Consider the following 10,545-nt stretch of genomic DNA (forward strand, 5'->3'; position numbering starts at 1 on the left):
CTTTTCACCTAAGTCCAGTCCTGGCCTCCTCTAAAACACTAGCTGGTTTTAAAACTGTTTCAGAGAAAACTGGCTTGAGGCAGTGTAAGCCACGCGGTGTAGCATCCCATGGCACCCTGAGGCTGTTTGCTGAACTCCTAGACTGCACAGCTGTGTCTTGAATTTAGCTAGAATGGATTCGTACGAGAAGAGCAAACCTTGCAGACCAAAGCCAAGAGTTTCTGAAAGACTTGGTGCAACGAGTTTTACCAGCTCTCAGGAGCTTCAGATGTAGCTGGATGGCACGGGTACTGACCCTCGCGGGAGGGTAGGTGCTGTGTGGTTTGTTCATAAGTCATTAAGTCGTATTTTTAAGTTACTCACTTTATGGTAGGAGTTTATGTAAAGCATCTGCATTAATCTGAATTTAAATAAATTAAACAGATTTGGTTTATCTGGGTTTTTTTTTCCCCAGATCTTGGGAAATAAGACTCTGGTAAGTAAATATGAAATAAATACCGCATTTCATCTGTGAATGTTACAATTTAATTGATGGCAATAGAAACATAGGAGTACAAGATCCAGAATTCAGTTGTAGGACTCTGTATGACTTCAGGCATTGTAGCTTTAGCAGAACCCATGAGCATCATCATTACACAACTCCTGTTGGCCTCCACAGCATCATAATTATTTTACTTAATAAAAATAATAATAATAATAATAAAAAAAGTTGTTCAAGCCAAGCCTTCTCGCAGCTTTTGATTTTTTTATTTACTGTACTCTGCATTAAGCTCTTTTACAGAAACAGAAGCATATTCATGCTGAGGGACAGATGGGAAAACATATGGGAAGTGTCTTCCTAAGAGCGTGCCCCCGAAGGGTTTTCCAGCCCGGCATGGTGCTGGCTGCGCATTGCAGCCGGCTGCCCCTGACCCTGCCCCGAGCTCTGCGCGAGGGTCCGGGAGCAAATGCCACACACAGCATTTCCCCAGTGGCCACTGGCTGCTGACTGTGACTTCAAAGAACTACAGCCTTCACAACATTTTTAATTGCGATATGAAACCAGTTTTTAATTGCTATCATTTCCATATAATGTGCTTGTATTATATTTTGCTGTAGATACCAAAAAATGCACCATATGCTACTGATAACATCAGTTATGACACCATGAAAGAGGGAGCTGAGAAATTGGACCATACACCTGAAATAAGGGAAGAAAGAATGCTGAAAGTAAAAGATGCAGCTACAAGGTGAGTGCTAAAAAGATTATAAACTGTTCCTACATAATGCTAGTGATGACTTTTAATTTTGTTAGTATCAAAGTATTAATTCCTTTTTTGCAATCCTGTGAAGTAAAAAATCTTGCACTCTGATCAACAAATGCTGTGACTAAAAGAGAATAAAAAATCAAGTTGATTCCAGGCTTACTTTAAAAAAAAACACTAAACATTTTAAAAGATAAATCACTAGCACTTCAAGACTTGCACCTGAGCTATATGCATTTGCTTCTTCATGTACGATGCAACACCAAGACAAGAAGCACACAAAGCATTTATTTTATTATAGTAATAATAATTTATTTTAATAATAAACCAACTATTTTATAGTATCTCTGTATCATCTTAACAGTCAGTGTGAGCCAGAGATCTGAGTAGAAATTGAGTATCTCTGGTCCTTTTTGCAAAATGAACTAAATAAATCTCAACTGATTGATGGCCTCACTGTGACAGGCTCATGCTGGAGTATAAATTTACATACTTGTCTCAGTCGTTCTAGTCTGTCAGAGCTGGAAAATGCTTGAAATCATTCTTCTTTATGAGAGGTTAAAAAAAAAAAAAAAAAAAAGGGGGGAGAAGTATGAACGTGTCCCAAATTTTTAACAGCTTGTAAAATATTTGAAGCTAGTTTTAGAACATATTCAAATTAAGTTTCAGGGGGGTTTATCTATTTGGTTTTAATGTCTATGGGGAAAGCTTGAAATGACCCATTTGTTTTTCTGATTACAAGTTGTGTTGGTTTGCTTTACTTCGCACTTCTGAAAATTAGTGTATCCTTATATAAGGCTGTAACCTGACTAACTGAACAAGCATGTTCTGGTTGGTAATCTCAGGACGTAATTACTGAATAGATGTCTGTAAATCAAGGAGAATTTTAATCTGTTTAAGGAAAAATACACATCACACTATCTCATAATATGCGAGAGAGGAGGTTACAGATATCATGACTGTGGCCAGGCAGGTCTGATGAGCACAAAAAGTAAAATACAGTAAATACATTTATTTAGCAGTCATTGATTTTTCAGTCCTGTTCTTGCATTGGCTTTTGCACCTTCATGAATATCCCAGTATCATTGGAAAGGGCTGTTCTGTAGTCCTCTTTTTTTGTATTTCTGCTGCCCAACATGATTTTAAATTTACAGGCAAGACGGTCAAAAAGTTGTTTGCATGTGTGCTGTCGATGGCGCTGAGTACAGCTCTGTTGCCCCTGCAAATTCCTGTTTTGTTAGCATGCCTCCTGCAGCCTTCTGCTTAGTTCCACCTGGGGCTTGTGCTGACCTCCCCATCTGTGTTTCCTCCCTTGAATCCCAGGACCTCGTTCAGCCTCCCTGACCATCCACCTCTCCTTTTTTGCCTTTTTTGTTCCAGTGCCTTGTTCTTCCAGCTTCTACAGCAGCCCTGCAAGGAAGCCACCAAACCCTGTCCGCTGCACTGCCAGGCTCTGCCCTGCCCCCAGAGCACCATCCGCTTGCGCACACTGTGAGGCGAGGGGTTGATTTACTAACTAGATCCCTGCAAGTGTCAACGATCAGCGATGCAAGACCACCACGTGGTGCATATGCCACAAAATGCACATTGACAAAGGCAAAGCCACATTTACCCATTTTGCTCCCTGTGTCTGTATATTTTTAGCAGAAGTATGTTAAAACATTTGAAAGTGGAAACAGAAGGGCCAATGAATATAAAGTAACTGAAATATTTTCATCATGTTTACTTAGATCCCTCAGGGAAAAGAAACTGGAGCAGCGCATCGAACAGCACACAATGTTTTTGCCAATAGATGGGGTCAGCACAAAGGAAACAGACGTCTAGTTAAAGAAGTGAATTTATCTTTACTCATGTTTAAAGCAATAGAATAGTAAGTTAAATAAACAGTAAGTGAAATAACAGCAAGAATAAAAACAAGACAAGGTAATGCACCTAGTCACTACTACATATGACAGACTGTAGTGCGTAAGAAAGATACATCACCAGTTGCCTTAGTACTTAATACTCCATTACTAAGACTGGTGGATCTCAACCCTTTGTCTCCATGAACAGTGGTGACTTGAGGTGGATCCCCTTTTTGCACAACCGTTTTCAAAACTGGCAATATCAGTCATTGTGTTAGTCTGTCATGAGGTTGAATAATCAAATCTTGTTCACCATTGTTTAACAAGATTAGTTTAATTTCTCCTTGATAATCTGCACCAGTCACTTCTGCCATGACACGAATGCTCTTCAGGGCTAAGCTTGAGCAAGCAGTTATCAAACCAAAGTGTCCTAGGGGAATTTGAATTCCTGTTCCGGTGCTGGTAACTTTCATCTGGTTTCGATTTATTGTGATCAATTCCAGTGCATAGAGATCTAATCCTGCAGCCTCTGGAGTGGCCCAGTAAGGGGCCATCACACCCAGAACAATTTCCCAGTAAGTCAAAGTCTCACTTACTGTTAAAGGTTTTATTTGCATTTGATTGAATGAATGATTGGGCTGTTGAAAGAGCAGTTAAAAAGGCTGGGAGATAGGAATCTATGCCCTTGGAGAACCCACCTCATGCTCCTTGGCAATAGACCCACTGGAGAAATGGAGACCCCTTGGTGCGCGTGATTACACCCAGTATTGCTCCCTGTGTCTGTATTTGTATTTTTGGCAGAAATGTGTTAAAATATTTGAAAGTGGAAACAGACGGGCCAATGAATATAAAGCAATAATATGCTTTTTACATATATGTATAAAGCTGAAATAATAATTTTATCATGCTTAGATCCCTCAGAGAAAAGAACCTGGAACAGCACATCAAACAGCACGCGCTGTTTTGCCAATAGGCGGGACCAGCACAAAGGGAACAGACACCACTACTAGCTATGACAGAGTACAGTGGTTAGGAAAGATACACCACCAGTTGCCTTAGTACTTAACCACCACCCAGCTCCGCAGGCGCTGGGGAGCCCTGGTTGCAGCGAGGATGTGGAGAGCCTCTGGGAGCTCCTGCAGGGTGACCACTGTCGCTGAGGTCTCCGAGGGCGCTGAGGAGGGTCCAGCTTTTACACTGTTGAATAACCAAGCTCACCTCATTGCACCTGCGGAAACATCTGGTTTCACCCCCTCTCAGATCCCAGGAACACGAGGCCCGGCCAGGGCTCAGGAGGAGCCCAGGGACTTTCCCTTACTTCCTTGATTTTAACCACCGCTTTGCAAACGAGGCCGTATGTCTGTTTCAGGGCCTTGACTACCTGTCTCTAAGCAAGAAAGGGTGTACTACATCTAAGCTGCATCTTTCACTAATGACCATATATATAATGTCCAGTTGGCGAGTTCATCTAGAGGTCAGCTTTGGCTCAGGGCCTGTTGCTCTGGCCTCAGCACTTCCACACCAGGGATGACAGCCAGAGGAGAAAAACTAAAAGGAACATCCCGAGTGGAAATGAAGCAAGCAAACCAAGACACCAAGACAGTGACCATCTCCTCTTTTTCTGGAAGTACAGTAAGCACAGTGCTCTGTGCTGATGAACATTTGCTAATTTGACATTTTGTTAATTTCACAAAAATCTCAGGTACCAAATACTTCAAAAGTAAAATTGTTAAAAATTAAACATTATATTTTTGCTCAATCTGAAATTGTGTGTATGTAGGTGTACACGTAAACAACATGCACATAGATGAATGGACATAAACATCTGTAGCACTTTGAGTCTTTCAGAAGGAAAGCCAAAATTGTAAGACACAAGACAAAAATGAAGACAAGCGTACAAGATAGCCAGAGGTTATTACAAAATTCAGTAGACAAGGGTGATGATTTTTATCATGTCCTGTACAAGCTATTCAATGCAAGTGGTTAATACAGCAAAAAGTTTAAGTTCCCTTTTACAATTGGAAAGGGGACTCACAAATATATACCTTGAGACATCAATGAGTGTCCTGACTGGGAAGAGAAAAATGAGAGCTGTCATGAAAGTTGGTGTAGCTGTAAAATTTATTTCCTTATTGCAACATTAGAATTATTTTGTCTTGACTGAAAGTATTACTTAGGTTTTCCAAACTGCATGGCAAGTCAAAATGAAGTTGTGTATCTTTCAGGGAAATGAGACAGTGCTTTTAGTTTGTTTGCTGTGCATAATCAAGACACTTGGTTCAAAATAAAGTTTTACCTCAAGAGTCCAGGCTGACTTTGGATTCCCATGGGTATGAGACTACTACTGATAGTGACTGGCTTCTGCAGGGCTGGGTGGCGATTGTGGGGTGGCTGTGCCCGAGCACTTTTCCCAGGGGCCTGCAAGCTGGCAGCAGGGCCCCGCTCTCTGCCTGCTGGGTCGTTCCCTCTGCGCAATGCGCTCAGCTGATGATTTTGTGAGATTCCAAAAAAGCAAACTGTCTTAGAAATCTGTTTCCTGAGGGCAGAGCAAGTGCAAGTGCTCTATATAGCTTTTTGCCATGGTACTTTGTATACGTATTGTGTACGCATTCTAATCGGGGAAGAAATCACTTTCATTAATGTGTAGGTAGTATCGGTGGTACTAAATTTGGCAAAGCCTTTTCCCAGTAAATAATACACACTGTAGTAATAAGCAGATGCCTTTTATCATGCAGAAGGAATATGAAACAGCTCCAGAACCCCTTACTTACTCCAAAGAGGAGCAGCAGTCCATCAAAAGACTGTTGCATTGCAGCACCTTCTCACACGGCAGTGAGAACTCGTGCTGCTGGGAGTCACCTACGTTTGAACTTACATGTGGGCTTCCAAGTCCTGGGGAGTCCTAGCACTTGACGAGTAGAAATACTGGAAATGCACATTTGGCTGTAGCTATGTGACCTGACCCTGTTGAGGCCATGGATTTTGTCGACTCACTTTTGCAGTGTTTGCATCACTTTGCAGTATGTGTACTTCTGGAAAAAACAAATTCTGATTTTATTCAAAGCATCTTTTGGCCTCAAAACCAAAATGATCTAATGTGCTGAAAGGACATCATGACACTGTTCTAAAACTACCCACATCCCTCACGTTCCACAACGTCACACACAGCACAACACAAGCTGCACGCTCCCCAAACGGAACTCGTTCCTCAAAGTAGGTGCAAGAGCCACGTATGACAGCATCACCCTGGCATTTAGGAGCGGACTCCGCAGGGGCTCTGCCTGTCCCCCATGCCGTGGGCTCCAGGTACTTTGGGGGTCATGCCTGCTCCCACTGGGTGGCTCAGGATGGGCTGGGTTGCCTGTACCGTTTCCTTTAGCAATCTGCCCTTCAGTTTCTCGAACACAGATCTGAGTGTCTTGGTGCTGCTCAGGAGAACCTGTTCCTTAACCACTATCCCCAGGTGCTCAGCAGCACGGTGGTTGGCTTGCAAAATGTCTGCTGGTTAGTGGCAGTGTCAAGTATGTCTGCACAAACTGCTGCGTACTCACAGCCACAAGCCTCGCAGAGCAGCGGAGCTGCTCCCTCTGTAATGGCCTGCTACTATTTTAGAAGTGGTAATTACCACCCAAAAAGGAACGCATGGCTGGGTGGCAGCTGGGGAATGGTGAGACTTGAGGAGCTAAAGTTCCTTCCCCAGATCCAAGTGACCTGCAGCTCCACGGCGTGCCATTAACGCCATGCCTCCTCCTGGTGCAGAGGAGCCCGTTTTGCAGAGTGCACGCTTCAAACACTGCAAAGATGTAATTAATTTTTTTTTTTGTAAGTTGTTTTAAAAAAATGTCCATGGGATAGACTGTCAGGAGACAAAGCCTACAAAGATCTACTCACTGTGAGCTTTTGTGTACGAAATGTGTGTAAACTGGGCACGATGATCTCAAGCTACTTGGGAACACCCAAGGTTATTGTAGCTTGAATATGACTCTATTGTATTCCATAGTAGTCATAGCATGCTGCATAGCAAGGAAACAATGTTTCAAAACCTCTGGTTACACTTCTAGAAAGCAGAATATTTTCATGAAGACTTAAGAGCTTTACTGAATTTCAATCAACTTTCCAGTTTGTTACAATTCTGGGAAATATCCAATAAATATGAATCTTAATCTGGTAAAAAGTATACTTACATACTGACATTGAGTTGGGACTATTCACAAAAATATGTATTAGTACTAAGTTTAGTAGTACACATGATTACTGTTTATTACTTTCAAAATCTGTTGAGCTTTAATGCTTCCAGCCCTTTTACAGTCAGTAGCACCTTTATTCCTAGAAGCTGACCTGTGCGTGTAGTTGCACTAATGAGGTTAACCCCCCCCCCCCCCTTTTGCATTTCAACTATTAAAAAATATGCACATATTTTAAATGTTAGCATGTGCATGGGACTGGAGATGTAAATCCCAGCACATTCTAATGCTTTCACAGTTCACATGGATGGACCACTCAATTTAAGTGTGCACTCTAGCTGTTGTATGCGTGCAGCTTTACGCACGTGCAAGTGGAGGTTGCAGAAGGAGCAGGTGAAAATCTGGCCCATAAGACATAGGCACTACTTTCTGTTCTTAATTATATATACCTATATATGCAGTCTCTATTTTTTGGTTTTGTTTTAAATCCAAGGTTAAAGATCTACAGACCAAACTGGCAAACACAAAAGGAGTGGTCCCTCTCCAGGAGTATCACCTCATGGCCTTCATGGGGGAGTTTCTACCCGACTCACCAAGAATGCCAACTCAAAAGATCTTTTCCAGTAGCAAATTCCAATTGCCTGGAATTGTTAAAGCATGAGTGAAATGTTTATTTTGTAAGAATGAGAGTTAGAAAAGCCTGCTCTTCGCACCTAGTCTTCCCGACTGCATTTGACAATGTTAAAACTCTAATGATAATCAAACACTTTAACTGACTGTAAAACTTGTCTCTCTTGTGTTGAAAAGTGTTTTCTTCAGCTTCTCTGCACCTTTTTCTCAAGCACCCTTCTATAGGCTACAAAAATCCTATGAAAGTAAAATTCAGAAATTGTCCCTAAGCTTTGGAGCAGCCGTTTGTAATTTTACTAATAGGAGGAACTGTGTACACTTAGTTAACTCATTTCATGGATAACATATCTCTGGCCTTGCACTGTATCCCCTAGTCGTATCAGACCAGTCTGGGTTTTCATTACAAATGCCGTGTTTAGTGCTAAATTGTAACATTAAATTTAAAGCTAGTCTTTAAATGTAGAATAACCTTACTTGCATTTTACTGTCATGAAGGCGGGCTCCTTCTTCTGGACAAGAGGCAGCAGGCAGGAGCACTTCTCAGGGTGCCCTGTGCTTTGGTTGGGAGCCCTGCTGATGGTTGGGAGCAGCAGAGCTCCCCCTCCTACGCCTGGGAGCCTTTGGGGGGGGGCCTCGAATGCTGGCTGCAGCAAGAGTGAGGGGTCGGAGAGCACAGGGAAATGAGACACAGGAACAACCAAGCCCGAATCCCAGAAGAGTCACTCCTTTGGGATACGTGGAACTACAGAGCTCTGAGACTGGAGTTATCAAGACGGGATATCAGGAGCTGTTACGTTCTACTCCCTGCACGTCTTTGTGCGTCCTCGTCCCATATGGGTTATTCACGAGGCTCGCTCAGCCAGTTCTGCTGCCGCACAGATGGGAAGCTCAAAACAACTCCTTCAGGTTTAGTGCACCGAGTGGATACTATTTAGAGTGACGTTAATTTGATCCACTTTTGACGAGGTTTCTATTGAATGTCCGTAAGACGTGCGTTCATGCAGTCTGTCCCCTGTTTCCATACTGGTAATTGTGCATTGACTTACTCTGTGTATTCCAGGATGGTCTGTGTCTGGCCCATTACGGTCAGCCAGTGGATGTGGTGAGTGCATGTGGCAGTAGGAACAGCCAGAATTTCTGAACAGTTTTGGAGGCAGACTTTCTGTAAAAGTGTATCACCATGTTTTGCAGGATGCTTCCAAAAAAATTCCTTTTCCTGCTGAAAATTAGTACAGATTTCTCTGTCCTTGGTCACTTTAGAACTTTCCTCTACGCTTGCATGTTGCTCTCAAACTATTTTCAAGGTTTTGCAGGAAGTCAAGGCTGCCTCAGAACTACAGCTTGTCCTGTCCTCCAGACACTGTGACTGCAGCATTAAAAAAGTTTCCATAATAAATAATATCAAATACCAATTCAGCAGAGTTGGTTTTTTTTGTTTGTTTTGTTTTGCTGTTCAGATTAACAGCGTACTATTCATGTGGGTAAATGTTTATTAGCCCTTTTTGGCAACTGTCTACTTGAAACCCACACTAAGCTTCAATGGTTCACAGTTGGGTCTTGGTCCTTTGTGCACAGTGAGAATTCAGCTTTAGCCAACAGCGGAGATGCTTCATTAATTCCAAATGGATCTAGCACCCTTGAGTCTGTTCAGCAATTCAGGTAACAATGGGTGCCTTCCATAAAAGATTAGTGAAAATTTACGTGAAAATTATGTGAAAAGGCTGGTTATAAAGTTAAGTTAATGGATGCGACTCACCAAAATGTTGAATTTCAAAGAAACCTGGAAACCAGTGTGACTGCTCCCAGAGAATTGTCCGAAGACAGAGCTGGGGAGGCGTGGGGGAGGCATGGGGTCTCATGCGTGTGGAACGGAGTGAGGGTGAGGATGCACAACGTGTCTTGATCCTGGTTCCAGCTCGTGCCGTCCATAGGGACCAGCAGAAGCGCTGAGTCACATGCAGCAACCCCCTGCGCCTGTGCATAACCCCTAAGGAAACCCTGGAGAAAATGCTACTAGCAGTTGTTACAGAACTACATCAAGTTATTAGCAAATGCAAAGCTAAAAAAAGGCTTTTCTCTACTTTTTCTCCCTAAAGTAACATTTAAGAAGCACTTGACTTCTGTTTTTCATGGTTTTGGCCTTCAGGTCTGTGAGGAAATCATCTGTTAACGGCTGAACTGGTGGATCCCAGGGGATCTGTTTCTTGTATTTGCAGGTTTGTGGACGTTCCTAAAGCGTCTTTCTCGCTTTCTGTGTGAGGTGTCACTGGATATGCATCCCGGTACATCAGACAGAGGTTTGTCTTGCGGGTGTCTGGGTCAGCAGCCCATTAATGAGAGGCGGAGACTGAACGGAGTAATTTCAATTAATTTTGTACAGATACAAATGTGATGACTGGTTTCTGGCCTGGTTTTATTGGTACTTGCTCACGGAAAACTGGGAATGGCGAAGCCTACTCCCAGCTGGAGGGCTGAAATGAACCCGCACCATTTGTGGTGTTCTTAGGAACGCCGGACCCGCGGGAGGGGCGGCGAAGCGGCGGGACCCCCGGACGGGCACACCGGCAGCTCTGCCCCTTCGCCGGGGCCGCTGCGGGACCAGCACAGCCCGACGGCGCGGCCCGACGGTGCAGCGGGCCCGGG

The sequence above is a fragment of the Falco naumanni genome, chromosome 9 (assembly GCF_017639655.2).
Source record: "Falco naumanni isolate bFalNau1 chromosome 9, bFalNau1.pat, whole genome shotgun sequence".
Taxonomy (NCBI): Eukaryota; Metazoa; Chordata; class Aves; order Falconiformes; family Falconidae; genus Falco; species Falco naumanni.